The sequence below is a fragment of the Rutidosis leptorrhynchoides genome, chromosome 6 (genome assembly GCF_046630445.1).
Source record: "Rutidosis leptorrhynchoides isolate AG116_Rl617_1_P2 chromosome 6, CSIRO_AGI_Rlap_v1, whole genome shotgun sequence".
In the NCBI taxonomy this organism is placed as follows: domain Eukaryota; kingdom Viridiplantae; phylum Streptophyta; class Magnoliopsida; order Asterales; family Asteraceae; genus Rutidosis; species Rutidosis leptorrhynchoides.
Window position 1 is genome coordinate 371,657,618 of NC_092338.1, and position 19,636 is coordinate 371,677,253.

The window sequence follows — 19,636 nt, forward strand, 5'->3', positions numbered from 1 at the left end:
TCCATTTCGGGACTTCTAATGGTTGTAACTTACCATTCGGCTTTTGGTGTTCGGCCTTAACCTGCAAACACTTGACACATTGTTCAACATACTTAACAACATCACGTTTCATGCCGGGCCACCAATACTCTTTCTTCGAATCATAATACATTTTTGTTGCACCCAGATGAATGGAATACTCTGACTTATGTGCTTCATCAAGTAGTACCTTTCGGTAATCGCCCATCCTAGGTACCCACACTCTACCTTGATAAGATAACAAACCATGCGGGCCTAAGGTAATGGACTCCGTTTGCCCCACGATTCGTTCTTCATGTTTATTGTTAACAAAAGCTTCGATTTGAATCTCACCAAGCTTTACAAGAAAATCGTTAGTAATAATCATGCGTAACGATCCTAATCGTATCACCGGATGTTGACTCTTTCTACTTAACGAATCCGCGACCACATTCGCCTTGCCCGGATGATAAAGTATCTCACAATCATAATCCTTTACCACATCCATCCACCTACGTTGACGATAATTCAAATCTCGTTGATTAAAGAGATGTTTCAAACTCTTATGATCCGAATAAATCGTACACTTGACACCATACAAGTAGTGGCGCCAAATTTTCAACGCATGTACCACCGCCGCCAATTCAAGATCATGAGTCGGGTATCTCTTTTCGTGTTCCTTTAATTGTCAAGAGGCGTAAGCGATGACTTTACCTCTTTGCATTAGAACACACCCGATTCCATTTAATGAGGCATCACAATAAACCGTCATATCCTCGATTCCCTCCGGTAATACCAACACCGGAGCTTGACACAATTTCTCCTTTAGCAATTGGAAAGCAATTTCTTGCTCGTTTTCCCAATTAAACCTCACGTTCTTCCTCATTAATTTTGTCAATGGAGAAGCAATTTTAGAAAAGTCTTGGATAAACTGACGATAATAACCAGCCAATCCGAGAAAAATTCGAATTTCCGTAGGTGTAGTCGGTTTTTCCCAATTTTTCACCGTCTCTATCTTCCCCGGATCTACTTGAATACCTTCTCGATTCACAATATGGCCAAGGAATTGCACTTCCCTTAGCCAAAATTCACATTTCGAGAATTTTGCATACAACTTCTCCTTCCGCAACGTCTTCAACACTTCACGCAAATGGTGCTCATGTTCCTTCATACTCTTAGAATAAACAAGTATGTCGTCAATGAACACAATTACCGAGTTGTCCAACATAGGTTGGCATACTCGGTTCATAAGATCCATGAATGCCGCCGGTGCATTCGTAAGACCAAATGGCATAACCACAAACTCATAATGCCCGTAACGTGTTCGAAAAGCCGTTTTCTCTATGTCTTCCTCACGGACCCGCACTTGGTGATAGCCGGACCGTAAGTCAATTTTAGAAAAATACGTTGCACCTTGGAGTTCGTCAAACAAATCGTCAATCCGAGGCAATGGATAACGATTCTTGATCGTCACTTTGTTCAACTCCCGATAATCGATGCACATCCGCATACTACCATCTTTCTTTTTCACAAACAAAACCGGAGCGCCCCAAGGCGAAGCACTCGGTCGAACGAAACCCTTTTCAAGCAACTCTTGGGTTTGATTTAACAACTCTTGCATTTCCGTCGGCTCAAAACGATAAGGAGTTTTAGCAATGGGGGTAGCTCCCGGAACCAACTCAATGCGAAATTCAACTTATCTTTCCGCCGGAACACCCGGTAACTCATCCGAAAAAACGTCTTCGAATTCCTTAACCACAGGAATTTCACAAATAGATGGTGATTCATCACGAGTATTGTGACACCCCAGGTAACACGTTCCCCGTAGCATGATATTGTCCGCTTTGCAGAGATAGGGACGTACCCTTGTCTCCCCCGTAGGTTGCTCACGGATTTTTCTTGGCGACCAAATACGACGAGCACTTTCCCAGAAGGTCACCCATCCTGGTAGTGCTCTCGCCTGAGCATGCTTAACTGCAGAGTTCTCATGGGATCTGCTGTGCTTGTGGTCCCAAAACGCGTCATGCTAGGAAAGGTCTCCACACCCTTATAAGGCATGCTTCGTTCCCCTCTCCAACCGATGTGGGACGGATGTAACACGGGTGTTACAATCCTCCCCCCTAATGGGACACAGCGTCCTCGCTGTGCACGTTTGGTCCGGGGCCTGGCTCTGATACCATATGTGACACCCCAGGTAACACGTTCCCCGTAGCATGATATTGTCCGCTTTGCAGAGATAGGGACGTACCCTTGTCTCCCCCGTAGGTTGCTCACGGATTTTTCTTGGCGACCAAATACGACGAGCACTTTCCCAGAAGGTCACCCATCCTGGTAGTGCTCTCGCCTGAGCACGCTTAACTGCAGAGTTCTCATGGGATCTGCTGTGCTTGTGGTCCCAAAACGCGTCATGCTAGGAAAGGTCTCCACACCCTTATAAGGCATGCTTCGTTCCCCTCTCCAACCGATGTGGGATGGATGTAACACGGATTTTTCTTGGCAACCACACATGACGAGCACTTTCCCAGGAGGTCACCCATCCTGGTAGTGCTCTCGCCTGAGCACGCTTAACTACAGAGTTCTCATGGGATCTGCTGTGCTTGTGGTCCCAAAACGCGTCATGCTAGGAAAGGTCTCCACACCCTTATAAGGCATGCTTCGTTCCCCTCTCCAACCAATGTGGGACGGATGTAACACGGATTTTTCTTGGCAACCACACATGACGAGCACTTTCCCAGGAGGTCACCCATCCTGGTAGTGCTCTCGCCTGAGCATGCTTAACTGCAGAGTTCTCATGGGATCTGCTGTGCTTGTGGTCCCAAAACGCGTCATGCTAGGAAAGGTCTCCACACCCTTATAAGGCATGCTTCGTTCCCCTCTCCAACCGATGTGGGACGGATGTAACACGGGTGTTACAAGTATCAACTACATGGGCAAGAAAAACCATACCACCACTCTTAAGAAAACGTCGCGCCCGTGCATAAGTGCATAATGGTACGAGTCTTCTTCGCTTATCGCCATGAATGATCAACTCTCCCCCACTAGGGGTCTTCACACGAATGAACTTATCATGGCATGCAATATCGGCTCTATATCGATCGAGCCAATCCATACCCACAACAATATCAAACTCGCCCAAAGTCATCGGAATGAGATCAATTTTAAACGTTTCGGTACCAAACACAACATTACAATCCTTACACACATCAACCCCTAGCACCGTCTTGCCATCCGCTATTTCGACTTCTACCGGATGACTTAACTTAGCTAGCGGTTGGTTAAGCTTAGACACAAATAGAGGCGACACAAAATACAAATTAGCACCGCTATCAAATAATATCCTTGCCGGATTAGAGTTAACCATGAAAGTACCTGAGACAACTTCATTGGATTGCTTGGCCTCATCATTGGTCATCAAATAATTTCGCCCCCGAGCAGTACTCGCCGCTTTCTCCAACCTCTTAACATGATCACCCCGCAAGTCGGGACATTCCGTCCTTCGGTGCCCTTCTTTACCACAATTAAAACAAGTGAGCTTGGTTGTAGATGATGGTTTCGGACAATCACGAGCCATGTGCCCCTTTTGTCCACAATTGTAGCACGCATAAGTAAAATCTCCGGAAGCACCTTTCTTCACACTACCAACACTCTCGGAGCCTTTCTTGTTCTTCTTGTTTGTAAATTTCGAATGACTAGTAGCTTCAAACTTCCTCTTGCCAAAAGTAAAGCCACTTTTTCTCAAGACGAGCGACTCAAAACCTTTGGCCATATCAAACAACTCATCAAAACTTTTCACCACGCTCACACTAATCTTTTCTTGATAACTATCATTCAAGGTTCGGTAAAAGTCTTCCTTCAACATTTGATCATTACCGACATACTCCAGGCAAAATTGGGTCTTCGCCAAGAAAGTGGACTTAAGAGTGTTCAAGTCCATCGACCCTTGCCTCAAAGTACGCAACTCATCTTTAAGCCTTGAAAGATCGGCCGACGTTCGGTATTCCTTGAAAAACTCCACCTTGAATTCATCCCATGTGAATTCCATAAATTGTTGTTCACCATAAAGGTTGATTTTCGTGTCCCACCACAACTTAGCATCACCTCTCAACATGCTACAACTGTACCTCGTCTTCTTATCGAGAGGGCATTCACAAGTACGAAAAGCCCCCTCCATATCAGAGATCCATCGAGCACTCTTAAGTGGGTCCCGTTCGCCCTCAAAAGTAGGAGGTTGAGCATCTTTAAAGTTCTTATAGAAAAAGTCTCGCTTTCCAACGTTATCCTCTTGAAGGACAACCTTAATTTGTTACTTTACTACATTGACTAATTGTTCGTCAATCGTATCTAGAAACATCTTCTTAACATCTTCTAGGAAAGCTGCATGATGACTTTTTAAAATGGCCTCCACCTTAGCCGTAAACTCGGAGTCCTCTCTCGAGCCTCTGCCATCGGTATCGTGTCCATTTCTCATCTTCATTCTATAAAACGGAATTTGGTTAAACAACGGAATGAAAAGACATGTCATAAACATACACATACACTTAACCGCCTCATCTTGCTCAACAATCGTCGTACATCGCTCGTTTGACACGATTTGAACCCGTAACAATGGTAGCTAGTCATTGCTACGCGAGCACATCGCATTAACTTGCTAGCACAACGTCTATCTCGATTGATGATTGCAAACACAACATAAAACAATTAGCGCAAGGTTAGTTCACATAAACCTAGGCACTAACCAATCCCGGTCCGACCCGTCTCCTACAAGTCTCGCAATAAATACATACACAATAAAGTCTAAGTCTAGGCACCTATCTCAAGTCGCCTAAATCCCTTAGACCATGCTCTGATACCACTTGAAACAACCCAACCCGCATTCTACACGACAATTTTTTTTTAAATAATAAACCATTAACGCCCAAATTCAACGGTTACATAACATGAACCGTTCCAAAATAATTCATTTAAACAATACGACAAGTTTAATGTTTACAAAGTGGCACGAAGGCCATTAACCAAATAAAAGTAAGTTCGACCCATTAACATGATAGTTTTAATCTAAACAACACCCGAGCATGGTTTGGGGCTAAACTACCCAAAACTCTAGGTCGACTTCCAAAAAGCTTCATCAAGCATCCAATAAGGGAACTAGTGCCCAACAACCCCTTTCCCTTTCTCCGCACCTGCATCTAAAAAGATAAACAACGAGAGGGGTAAGCTAATGCTTAGTGAGTGCAACAATTATACGATTACATATACAACCTACTTACTTGCAATCACTTACGCATTTACCGCATACATGCTAGCAATATAAATAATCATACTATCACAAGTATAATGCTAAACCTTCGACCACACAAGCTAGCATAACAAAAGCATATAACCCGAACGATATAATATGCTACATTACAACGCACAACTATGGTTAACCAATAATACAAGAGATGGTACTCGCATTTCTCATCGTTGTTCATAACAACCGTTAGAGTACTTAACACGTCGTACACTAACCCCACGGGTGGCATCTTAACACGTCGATACTTCACCCCGGGCGGTGTCTTAACACGTCGACACTTCACCCATTACAACTCTTGGAGTGGCATCTTAACACGTCGATGCTTCACGCCCGAGTGGTGTCTTAACACGTCGACACTTCAATTGCCACGTGAGATGTGGTGTCTTAACACGTCGACACTTCACAACTCATGCTACACAAATAAATACATTATATATGCACGCATATAATTATTCCACTCACCTTATCGCCTTTGGTGAACTAGGAATCAAGCTCGCAACCTTCAATGTAATGCACCTATCACATTATGCATTTAATTAACATACAATCTAGTAGAATTAACCACTAACACCTAACACTTGAGCATTTAATGGCCTAAAAGCATTAAATGACTCACATCCACTAAAACCGCCCATTAATGTCCATGACTCATCATAAATTACTAAAAGCTAGTGATTAGAGTCTACTAACACCAACTAACACAATTTATGGGTATTTCATACCCATCTCACCCAACTAGGTCAACAATCACCCATTTGACTCATTTCAACACTTAGACTTACAAGTTTTGGTCAAACTTAACCCATTAACACCCTTTCATCATTTCACAAGTGTATAAGTGACAAACAACACAATTAACACTTACAAATCTCAATTTGCATGACCAAACCCTAGATTAACACCATTTGGGTTTCCTTACATCAAATTAACCCAAATTCACCCATTAAATCCCCAAATGGGTCTTACAAGTCTCAAATGACCAAACCCTAGCCATAGATTAACTAAAACTCAAAACATGGAGTTAAGACTTACCAACACTATCCACTCGTAGCTAAGAACGAGGGGAAAAACTTTACTTCTTGCTCCAAAGATCGAATCTCAAATCTTCACTCTCAAATCTAACCTTGAATCTAAATGGGTTTTGTGTTTTGAGAGGAAATAGAGAAAGAAAATGGAAAAGAAATGAATAAAAATGGATAAGTGGCTGAGATTTAGAGTCCCAATCAGATCCATACGCAAAAAGACGGAATTACCCTTGATTTAAAACTCAAAATATCAAGAAAATCATCAAAAATCCGTCCCCAGCCGCAAATTACGCCTGCTGGCCGCAATTTACGCCCAGGCCGCAAAAACGGTCGCTCAAAGGCGCCCATTTGGGTCCTGAACGGATTTTTGACCCCCAGCCAGCCGCAAATTGCGCCTGGTAGCCGCAATTTGCGCCTGGCACATTTTTCCCCGGTTTTTGAACTTGTTTTGGTCGTAACTTTTTTTACCGTAACTCCGTTTTCGATGAATCAAATATCGTTGGAAACATAATAAGATTTCCTTTCTAATGGTAAGGTTTTAAAACATCAACTCAAACTTTATTTGGGATCGAAAAGGTACGTACACACCTTGTAACTCCAACAACGTCCAGTTTTCTTCGACATTCGAACAAGCAACACGTGCATGCTTGGTACCCTTCATACACGCATCGTACAAACATCTTTATACAATTATACAACCAAGTATGAACATTCTAAAGATCAATTACGTACCTCGGACATGTATGATGAAAAATGGGATGTTACAATAAGTAAACCCCCACTTGAATAAAGTATGGTATAATGTTGTTTGCCATTAATTTATTTACCTGCATTATAGATTAAAACCATCGGTATGGGCCATAGAAGAGTTGGTCACCATTTGTTGGACTTCTTTAATTTAGTGGACCAGGATCATAAAAACCAATAAGCGATATTGTGATATACATCTAGTTCGCTGGTGATCTGTCTGATATGGTTATGTACGATGAAGGATGATGTGCATGGTGATAACGAACATGATATTGGTGAAAATAATGATAGCGAGATGTTTATGACAAAGTGATTCATGAAGACAATTAGATAATAATGATAATTAGGTAATGATGATTACATTTAGATGTTGATCATGATTATGAAGATATGAGGAAGACTACGGTGATGTTGGACGATGATGAATTACGCATATGATTATGATTATGATTATGATTATGAAGAGGATTAGATGAATATTGTGACATTAGTTTAAGATGATGATGATTAGGGTTTAATGTTAAAGAAGATGATGACAGAAAATCGGTTTAATTAGAATTACTGTAACAATAATTTAAGAAAAACAAGACAGCTTAGATGGTTAGGGTGTTTTCGTTAAACGGGAGGTCGCAGGTTCGAGCCCGGGTAGTGGCGTTCCTTTTTAAAAGCTTGTTCCTTTTAAGGTAGTCTTAACATTATTATTGTTATTATTAATTTTATCATTTTTATTATTAATGAAAGTATTATTATTATTATTATCATTATGATTATTACTCTTATTATTATTAGTTATTATTATTATTATTAGTAATATTTTTATTGATATTGTTATTATTAATATTATTATGATTATGACTAAAAGATAGTTAAGGTTGTGTAATATTAAGACAATTATGAATATGACTATGATCATGAATATAGTTAAGACCGAAAAGTATAATTATAAGTATGGTTATGATTAAGTTAATATAAAGGTATGATTATGAAAATAAATATAACTAAGTCATGATTAAATGAATTATTATTATTTACTATCATTATTATTAGTAATATTATTATCGTCATTCAAATTATTAGTATTACCATTAAACGTTATTAGTATTAACATTACAAACATTATTATTATTAGTACTATCTTTATCATTAATATTAAAATTATCATTATTATTATTATTAGTAACATATGTAGTATTATAAATATTATCATTATTATCATTACTAACATAATTATCATTAATTAAAATTGTTATTATTATTATTATCATTATAATTATCACTAAAATTAATAGTTTGTTTTCATTAAAACTGTCATTATTAATATTATCGGTATTGTCTATATCATTATCATTAAAAATAATTCCATTTATGAAAGTAAAAGTTTTGAAGATATTATTAAGGTTATAAGTATATTTTAATCATATTAACAATATTTATATAAATATTTATATATAACAAGCTAGGTATATTTATTAAAGTGCTAATCAATTATATATTAATATAACTATATAAATATTAAACATCCTGAATATATACACAAACTAAATACATATAATATATAAATTAAGATATAATCTATAAACTTATTTGATTTCGATTATGTGTATTAATATATACACAAATGATATAGGTTCGTGAATCCAAGACTAACCCTGCATTGTTCAGTATCGTCGTATGAATATTTTTACTACAAAATATTGTAGAGTGAGTTTCATTTGCCATTTTACCCTTTATATTTTTGAGCTGAGAATACATGCGCAATTTTTATAAATGTTTTACGAAATAGACACAAGTAATTGAAACTACATTATATGGGTGAATGATCAAAGCCGAATATGCCCCTTTTGCTTGGTAGCCTAAGAATTAGAAAACCAGTCTACTAATTGACGCGAATCCTAAAGATAGATCTATTGGGCCTAACGAACCCCGTCCGTTGTAGCGGATGCTTTAGTACTTAGATGTTGTTTTATATCATGTCCGATGGATGTCCCAGAATGATAGGGGATATTCTTATATGCATCCAGTTAATGTCAGTTACCAGGTGTTCAATCCATATGAAAAAATTTTGTCTCTATGCATGGGACGTATATTTATGAGAAATGAAAATAAAAATCTTGTGGTCTATTAAAATGATGATAATGATTGATTATGATAAACTAATGAACTCACCAACCTTTTGGTTGACACTTGAAAGCATGTTTATTCTCAGGTATGAAAGAAATCTTCCGCTATGCATTTGCTCATTTTAGAGATATTACTTGGAGTCATTTATGACATATTTCGAAAGACGTTGCATTCGAGTCGTTGAGTTCATCAAGATTATTATTAAGTCAATTATAGTTGGATATATTATGAAATGGTATGCATGCCGTCAACATTCGATGTAATGAAAGTTTGTCTTTTAAAAACGAATGCAATGTTTGTAAAATGTATCATATAGAGGTCAGAACCTCGCGATGTAACCAAATATAATGTATTCGTCCAGATGGATTAGGACGGGTCATGAAAAATTAAAAGTTCTCGCAATGGTCTAGTTTGAACTTATATATATATATATATATATATATATATATATATATATATATATATATATATATATATATATATATATGGTTCAGCTTTCTATTTTTCTGAGCCAAATTTTGTAGTTCTGTGGCTTCAATTTCAGACATCTTATTAAGGATAGTAACTCGAGGTTTAGCGAAGGCAGCAGGGTCACCCCCTGCATCGATCAAGGAATCGACCTCGGTCAGTTTCTTCGAGCATCCTAGTTTCACAGAATCTGTTTTAGCCCGCAGCTCCTTGTTCCAATGTTTCAAGGCCGATTTAACATGTTTGAGTCTATCTTTGAAAAGGATCTGAGCAATGGAGCTGATATGAATATTGTTGTCATTCCACACTTCAGTCACAGTTTCCTCAAAACCTTCGCCCGTGAACCATGAGTTGAAGAGTTTAAACGGGTGTGGGCCATAATCAAAAGAAACGTTTTTGAGGACAATGGGGCAATGATCGAACCATAAATTGGTTAAAATAGTCCCGTTTAAATTCGGAAATAAGGAAAGAACACCATTAGAAACGAGGAATATGTCAATGAGCGATCTTTGTGTAAGAGACTTATTTGCCCGAGTGAAAGGTCCCCAACCTAAAGGAACATCAGTGAGGCCTCAACATGACAAAAACGAGTACCTAATCTTTCATGAGCAAAGCGCACCGCATTAAAATCTCCAAAAATAATGAATTCGCCCAAATTGTTCACCATAAAATAAGACAAATAATCCCATAACCTTTGTTTAAGAACGCGATTTTGGGAGCATAGATATTGATAAGATAGTACTTGACAATACAACCCGAGAAATTCCCCTCAACGATATGAATATTAGCAAAAGAAATAATGCGGCTACTAGTAAACACCGAAGGATCCCAAATAGTTACAATGCCTCCTGAACGACCTCGGGCACTAGATGAAGCGACTTTGAAATGATAATTACCCCATAAAGCGCGGATAGAAAAATGGTTCAGAGTGGTTAACTTTGTTTCTTGAATACCCAATACAGTGATGGCGTGTTCCGTACATAATTTACGCACCCAATTTTGCTTAACTTGCGAATTCACCCCTCCTCCTAAATTCAATGACATGAGATTCATTAAATTGTATTAAAACCACCCATACTAAGAACAACATTTTTGAGATCTTTGGGACAATTTTTGAAATGGTAACCAAGCACCTTACTGAATTTCAGATAATTATCCATAGAATCAGTTGGTCCATTTATGCTGCTTGAAACAATAGGAGAATGAAAACGTACTCCGTTGAATCTAGGTGCTTTAGAAAGGGATGATGTTTGAGATTTATTCACCAAAGGTGGAGGTCGACTTTCTGCTTTAGAAGAAACATTTTCAACATTCTCCTGTCCAGATTTGCTATCTGAAACATGTGTAACATTTTCAGGTTCCGAACAATTTTGGATATTAACATGTGCCTCCTTTTCTAATATGTTCTGAATCACGTCATTTTTGCACAGTTCATTTTGATTACCGGTATCATCATCATTTTCAGCATTGACCTTATTAAGGTCAAAAGTATCAACTACTGAGACAATCTCTGGAATTCTATGACACTTAACAGAAAGGGTGTGATTACTTCCTTCAGTTTCAAATTCGGAAGAGGCAATAGATGAGTTATCCTCTTCCAAGCCAAGTACCGTAGCAATCCAATTTGAAATTTCACGGACCAAGACCTTGTATGCTTTCTTCTTGATTGTAACCAAAATCACATCATGGATGTAATCCAAACGTTTGGTAACGATACAAAATTTGCCACAATCAGGATCACCATTATGATTAATTGAGAACGAGGTATAACCGAACATCAGAGCAATTTTTTTATAGGGAGCATCAGTCCAAGCGCATGCTGGAAGTCCAGCAATGTCAATCCAAACTACTCTTTCATTAATCGTAAAGTGTTCATCAAATTCTTTGATAGTCTCGATGTACGAGAGAATTGCATCATTAGTTTTGAAACCGACCAATGATTCAGAATTGGGGAAAACGACATCGATCCATAATCCACCCAGATGGTGTATAACCAGGTCAGTAAAACCCAAAATATTCCAGATATGACAAATATGAGTGATCAAAGCTGCTTCTTTAAGTTTAACGAAAAGAAGAAGTGAAGCATCTTTACGTAAAAAAAGGTCATCATCATTAAGAACAAGAGACTTAACAACCCGGGGGGGGGGGGGGGCACATTATGAGTCGTAGTTTTAACAGTCTGTGGTTGGGAAGGATTACCTCGAGCAGCAGAGGCGTAAGAGATGCCCGGTAACGGGGGAAAACTATCAGAATTATGTACTCTGGTAGGGTGAATCGGACCAGTATTAATAGGGTTGGAGTTGTTTTTCTTTACCGCATTTCTACCAAACCTAGCCAGGGTAGCGTACAAGTGAAAATTCCCGATCCAGATAGACGATAACTTGAGTTCCAGAGAGCGAACAGAATCCACGTTAATGAATCTAACAAAAGCAAATTTTGTTCCACGTTTAGATAGTTTTCGAGCGATGTAAACATCCAGAATCGTTCCATGTTCTTTGCATACATTTCTGAGATCATTAATCCCAAAAGAGTGAGGGAAGTTTGCTACGAAGAAAGTTGTAGCGATCTTTGATGCACTAGCGTGATCACTAAACGAAGGCATGAGTGGAAGACAGGAGAAGAAAAGGCGTTTGAACCCGCCAAGAAAACAAAGAAACAATAACAATTAGTACTTTGAATTAGTTGAATCAATCACCGTAGTCATAATTCATGCAATTCTTCTGTTTGAAATGTTGGGTTTTCTTTAAGACATAAGGTCGAACACCTTGTGTGCAATCAGTGTAGTATAAGACTTCAAGCAAATTTTTTTTTTTTTTTTAAACGACGAATTTGCATCAGCGGATCATTTATTTCAACAACCCTCATCATTTGCACCCACATACGCTAGAAGGAAACTCCTACCCGGGTTGCTTGGCAACTAATCGAGGGACATGGGTTGCTTGGCAACTAATCGCATGAAATTGGAGAGAAAACCTTCCGCCCACAGAAGTTGAACCCGGGTTGTTTGGCAACTAATCGCGGGCCCTTCCACACTGGGGCATGATACCATTGAAGCAAACGTTCGTTGGTGAGATTTCAAGCACATACATGCATAATGAGTAACCTGGCCAACAATCTTCCTCAAATTGCAGCATGACAACAATTCTGGATGAAAATTATTGATAAAAACAAAAATTAGAAAAATCTTATTATTATTATTATTATTATTATTATTATTATTATTATTATTATTATTATTATTATTATTATTATTATTATTATTATTATTATTATTACCAATAGGTGTTTAGAAATGTTTAATTGGTAACTGTTATATACTTAAAAATTAAATATGTGAAATGCGTATCTATTAATCTCCTGTCCCAATTATATTGTCCATTATTCTTTTTTGGAATGTCACTATACTTGCATAAATGGCAAAAAACAATGTGAAAAAGTTTTTCCGTGCCTTGCTTTATCAATATAAGATAAAAAGATATGTAAAAAGTGAGGGATAACACTGAAAAGTTAACAAAAAGTTACATGTGGTGTCACTTCTTTCTTAAATTGGGTATATATTTGGGACCAGTGGCGAATCCAGGATTAAAATGCAACGGGGTCCCGATTTTTGTTTTCCAAATTATTTATATTTGAAGAATACTTTTATAATTATTTACCTTCAAAAACTGTAAATCTTAAATGTATATGAGGTCCTGCGCAGTATCCATTTACTAGCATTTTATTATAAAAAAAAATTAAGTAGTGGGGTCAATTAACCCCACTCATACCACTAGATACGCCCTTGTTTGAAACGAATAGAGTATTATTTTGACTTAATAACACAGATAGTGACTGTAGTGTGTCAAATCTTGTAACTTTAGTCACTATGATTTTTTTCTTGCAATTTTAGTCATCGTCGTTTTAAAATATTACACGTTTGACAGGTGTTAATTTAGTCTCTTAGTGTCAGCCACATGCTAGACATGTGAGGGTGTTTTAGTCCTTTTTCTTCACCTCTCTCTCATTCTAATTTATCACCCACATGCATCTTCCCCAAATTAAAAACCTTTAGAACCCTAAAACCAAAATCAAATTAAAATTTAAAATCAAATATAATTTCTCTAACAAATCTAATTTCCAATTAAAATATCAATATCAATATCAATTTTTGATTTTTATGTTTAAAGTTGACTCATCACAAGGTACCCGACGATACCTACCATGGCCACAATTTCATTGGCAACACCATGGAATGCACGATCCCGGACCACCGCCAACGACCCTCCGACCACCGTTAGTCCAAAATCCACGGCCGGAATCTATTCCCTTTCTGATTTCCGGCTATAAACGTTCAGATCGAAGGCTATAAATGTTCAGATCGAACCTGAAAACCAAATTGACATTAAATCGATATTCTTGTTTTTCAGATATGGTGCTTTCTGTTACCGGCTATAAACGTTAAGATCGAAGGATGGCTATCAACTTTTGACCAACCGGTATTGTACAGGAGTTGTTGGTGGTGTGGTGTTCCAGCGGCGATTACGAAAAATTTGTAGGTGAAAGAGTAATCAAACCTCACCAATACTACTCGTTTCATTCTTGTTTGTTATTTGGAGTTGCAAATCGAGGCTTCCGATTCTATATGGTTTATCAAGTTTATTAAGTTTATGTGAAGAAGTTTATTAAGTTTTGGTGAAGAGGACGAGGTGGAGAAAAAGGTCCAAAATACCCGTACATGTCTAGCACGTGACTGACACTTAACGAACTACATTTACTTTTGTCACGCTGTCGGCGTAAGTGACTAAACTTGTAATATTTTGAAACTACGGTGACTAAATTTTTTTTAAAAAAAACCATAGTGACTAAAGTTGCAAACTCTAACAAACCATCTCGTAATTAAATCTATTATTTTTTAAAAGTAATATTAATTAATATTATTATTTTTGAATTAATATTAATATCAATACAGTAATAAAGTAAATAAATAAATACACAAATAAGCGGTATTCGGGTGTGTTTGGAAGAAACTGGCTGGAGCTGGAGCTTATAGCTGGAGCTTATAGCTGGAGCTGGAGCTTATGGACTAGAGCTGCAGCTTGAGCTTATTTTTAAAGTTGGTAGCTGGAGCTTATTATTTTTTATAAGTGTTTGGTAAACTAGCTGGAGCTTATTTTCTAGTTCATAAGCTCTACTTTTTTTCATAAGCTACTAAAAGTAGCTTATTTTTCTAGAGCTTATGTTTTTCATAAGCTCTACTTTTTATGTCTCCCAAACGAAGCTTATTACTTGGAGCATATGATCAAGCTCTCGTAAACTCTCATAAGCTGCTCTACCAAACACACCCTTCTAAGAATGTTTGTTAACTTGCAAAAAAAATAAAGATAAAGAAAAGAAATTTAGAAAAATATTTGGATCCGTATTCATATTTGCGGAAATTTCGTACCTACCGTTTCATATAAAACTGAATTGAATTGATTTGAAATTGAATTCCACTGTTGTGAGACCGTAGAGTCGACAGTCGAGTACATATAAAAGACATAACAGACGTCGAGCTCAAGATTTGAAGGTAATATTCCCCTATTTGTTTCGAATTACTACTTGCTATTAATTACTAATATCAGTTGCATATTAGCGGTAGAGGTGAAAATATTATATATTGCTTAACGAAAGTAGTACTATAATTATAATTATTTATTATCAAAGCTTGTAGATGCACGTTCTGTAGATGTGGTTATTCTTGATAACGAAACAGGGTGGCATTGTACGAGTATAATACCTTACTTTGTATTATATATATACATATAGCAAGACTAATGACTACCAAGCAAATTTTCTTCCCTATCGAACTTGTCCAATCTTCAATCCACTGTTGCCACGAGCCCCATGAGTCGAAAATTGAGAAGTCACAATCTGTCCACCAACGAATTCTGTCGTAAACATTAGCAGTTGTAGTGCACTCAAACAAAACATGATCAGACGATTCTACTCCTTGCAAACGCATAGGGCATGAAATCGTCTCTGTCTCCATTAATCCTAAGGATATATTAAGACGTGTCGGTAATCTATATAAGATCAATCTCCATAGGAAAATATTCACCTTTCAAGCCACTTCTTTAAACCACTTTGTACATGAATTCTCGAACCATCATCACAACAAAACTCGATCACAATAGGAAAAAAATTACAGATTCCTCAGATAAAACTAAAAACGTACCCCCACAACTTCTGGACCTTCATCTAGATGCATGCCTACCTCTCTGGGGCAGTGACGGATGCAGGATTTTTTATTTCACCAGGGGCAAAAAAAAAAAAAAAAAATTCAAAACTGTAGCAATTTTTTTGGGCAAAATATGGAGGTTTTGGGGCAACAAATGGAAGTTTTTAGACAAATTATGGAGGTTTTTGTGGAAATATTTGAAGGTTTGGGGGCAAAATTTGGAGAATTTTGGAAAATTTTGAAGTTTTTGGAGCAAAATATATAGGTTTTGGGCACACACACAAAAAAAAATCCACCGGGCGTAAAGTCGAAAAATTCAAAAATTTTACACTGAAAATTGAAAATCCACTGGGGGCGGGCGCCCCCCGGTCCCCACATAAATCCGCCCCTGCTTGGGGGCCTTGACCATGACCTCGATCTAGATCGATACCTGGACCTCGATGGTCCTTCATAAGGAGGAGACTGTGAAGACCCTTCTAAAACCGAGTGTTACACATACTTTGATGTTTACGTAACTGGTGAATATGCTCAAAAGCTATACACCCGTAATTTTCCGGTCAACTGTGTATGTTATATCAAACGAACCCTAACTTTGCTTTAGATATGGAAAATTGGGTATGTAGGTAACGGGTCCACATGTGTACCGTCAAAATGGATGGAATCAGCTTAGGTTGACCCGAACTGTACAATTATTGTGTAAAATATGATTACATAAGTGTGTCATATCTATATGTTATGAGGGTAATGAGGAGTCTCAGGCATATGTAATCACAATTAGGAAAATTACGAAAGATGTGTTAAAACATTAGTGCAAAACTCGTATGCTTTACTGGATGCCACGCAAAATCTCTGAATGCCATCCCATAAGGCATGAAACTGAGACAGTAGGCATACTAAACTGGACAAAAGATCTGCACGCCAACCAACCATTCTGGGCGCCATCCAAAACCATTCTGAGTTCCATCCAAATGTGCTGTAACAGGGTGTCAAAAGCTACCTGTTTTCTTTTGCCTTTTTTTGATGTATTATTGACTTGGTGGCAAACTTTTGCCCCTGTTCCTTGGTTTATCTTCACATGTGTGTTAGGTGTCATATAGCTTTAATAGGTGGCTTAATTGTGTGTTTAATCATTGTGTTTATGCTTTGATCTAGTATTTAATCATGTAGGATGTAACCATTTGAATCATTCCAATACACATTAAGATTGTATATTCTTTGTTCTTGTTTACTAAACGTTAATTGACAGCAAGATACTAGTTGTTTTAAGATGGATACAGTTTTAGCTACATTTTTGCATTGTAGGATCAACATAAGAATCACAACACGAAGTTTACTTTAAAAACGATTTAAACGTGGTATCATTAGAATGCATAGGCAAAAGCATCATTTCATTAGTAATGTACTTTAATAATACTCGTAATAATAATGTATGGTATATTATATTTTTCATCATCGTTTACTTTAACATTCTGGTTAGGTTTTTGGATGGCAGTTCTGGTTCCTGATGTGCTTGAGAAAATATTGATAGGATTCCCTGTGAAGGATCTGTTGAGATTCAAGAGCGTGTGCAAGTCATGACATTCATTTATCTCTAGTTCTCGTTTTGTTAAAGCTCATCTTAACCATAGTTATAACAATGATCGCAACAACAATAATTTTGATCATAGAAGAATCATTAGAGATTGGTTACCGTTTGGCTGTACACCTTTTCTTTACGAAAACGGTTGTTATCTTATTGGTTCTTGTAATGGGTTGGTATGTGTTTCTCCGTTCCATGGTGAATTTTTAGTAGCCAATCCCTCGACTCGAGAGATGAGAAAACTTCCACACCCTCAAGTTCCTGACTTCATCAGTAGTTCGTTATATTGCGGTTTTGGTTATGATTCATCAACAGATGATTATAAGGTTATAGTAGGGTTTAACAAAACTGGTGTTCGGACGTGTATTCAAGTGTTAACTTTGAAATCAAATGTTTGGAAATTTATTGGAGACGTGAGTTATACCCCTGTTAGTATTAACAGCGTTGGAACATTATGCAACGGAGCACTTCACTGGATTATGAATGATCAAAATAATAATAACAAGAAAGTTATTGTTTCATTAAATTTATCAAGTCACGAGTTCAAAGAAATCCCCTCACCCAAGGATTATGATGACGATGATGATCCGCTTTACGACACTTGTTTGGCGATTATGGACGAATGTCTATGCGTTTATCAGCGTCCCCTTTACATATGGAAAATGAAAAAGTACAATGTGAAGGAGTCTTGGGAATTTGCTGGATATTATGCTGCCGATACTGACGATGTTATACATTGTTTGAGCGAATTGACCGATGTTAATATTCCATGTGAGACGTCGTTGTCTCATGATACATGGTTTTGCAAGACTTGTATGTTTATTAGCGCCCCTATATTTGTACAAAGCCTTGTATCTCCGCATGTTCACAGAATATTGAAGAGACAACAAAATGCAGAGGATAATAGCAGAGGTCTTAAGGTTGGTTTTTTAAGATATGTTGGTATTTTCATGTTAATTTTACTTTTACGATTACGATTAACCCGTGTACTTCCAATTTCGTAATTTGCAGTTAATTAAGGTGGATTCCACGGTTGCTAAACTCACTGAGGGAGTTTGATGTTGCTGAAAGGTTCACGACATCACTTTGCTGTTCCGTTTTTTACTCTTTAATCGCTCGATTCAGAAACTTTTTATATGCGAAATAAGTATATTGTTAAGATTGGGACATGAGTTGACATTTGAGAAAAAATTGTAGGACCTCGTCTTGAGCATATATATAGTTCTCAAACAATCTTATTCTTCCCATTAGATTTTTATTTGATGTATTTCTTCGGATATTACATCTTTTATTTTCTTAACGTTATGATTTCTGTTTATAAATCTCAAAGCTTGCACAAAATGCTTAAAAAAAACTGTGATTGTATTATTGTTCCTTATCTTGATGTCAAGGAAATGGTTAACGGTAGTTTTGTTTCCGGTCAAAAGACGTCCATTTAATTCCCAAAAAATGCTCTCAACAAACACTTTCCCAACCACTTGTCCCCAACGGTAAACACCAAATTTCTAACCAAAAACCACCGGCTCCACCTTCAACTGATCATGAAATGACCACAACTCACTTTTGAAAAACGTCAAACTTTTTTTTTATATACAACACCAGGTGCGGCGCACCTTCACTTTGGTGCAGCGCAATTACGGACAATTACGGCACACAAATACACTAAATTTTACCTTTTCGGCATCAGTAGAAAAATCCACATTCTCTGCTGGAACTTCAGTTCCAACCCTTCTTACAACACTTTTGACCCAAAACAATTATTCCAAACATTTCAAACTTGCTAAAAATTCCAACATTCATGTTTAAACACATTCTAACTTTCAATACAAGTGCATTTAAAACATTTGGTACTCGTGACCCATTAATTACAACAAATGTGTAAACCTTGACCCAAATTATATATTAGTCATTTACATTAAGTACAAAAGTGTGAGTCTCGGGTTTATCATTCTCATATTCATCATCTACCCACCAGCATCAAAATGCGTAGCACATAAGCATCTAGTAAGCATCCATAATCAATCTATCGTCTCCACATGCTTACCCTTATCGTGACTTGATCCTACAAAACATTAAATGACAACGGAGTAAGCAAAGCTAAGTGAGAACAACAATTATGTACATGTATGTGTATCGTCAACAACAATCATACTTTTCATATCAACCAAGGATAACTTGGGTCATCCCAAGGTCCGACTATATCATCA

General features: G+C 37.3%; 1 pseudogene; it reads left to right on the top strand.

Moving 5' to 3' along the window:
* The first annotated feature begins 15,983 nt into the window (after positions 1-15,983).
* LOC139854900 (F-box/kelch-repeat protein At3g06240-like) lies at positions 15,984-18,488 on the top strand (annotated as a pseudogene).
* Positions 18,489-19,636: the final 1,148 nt, after the last annotated feature.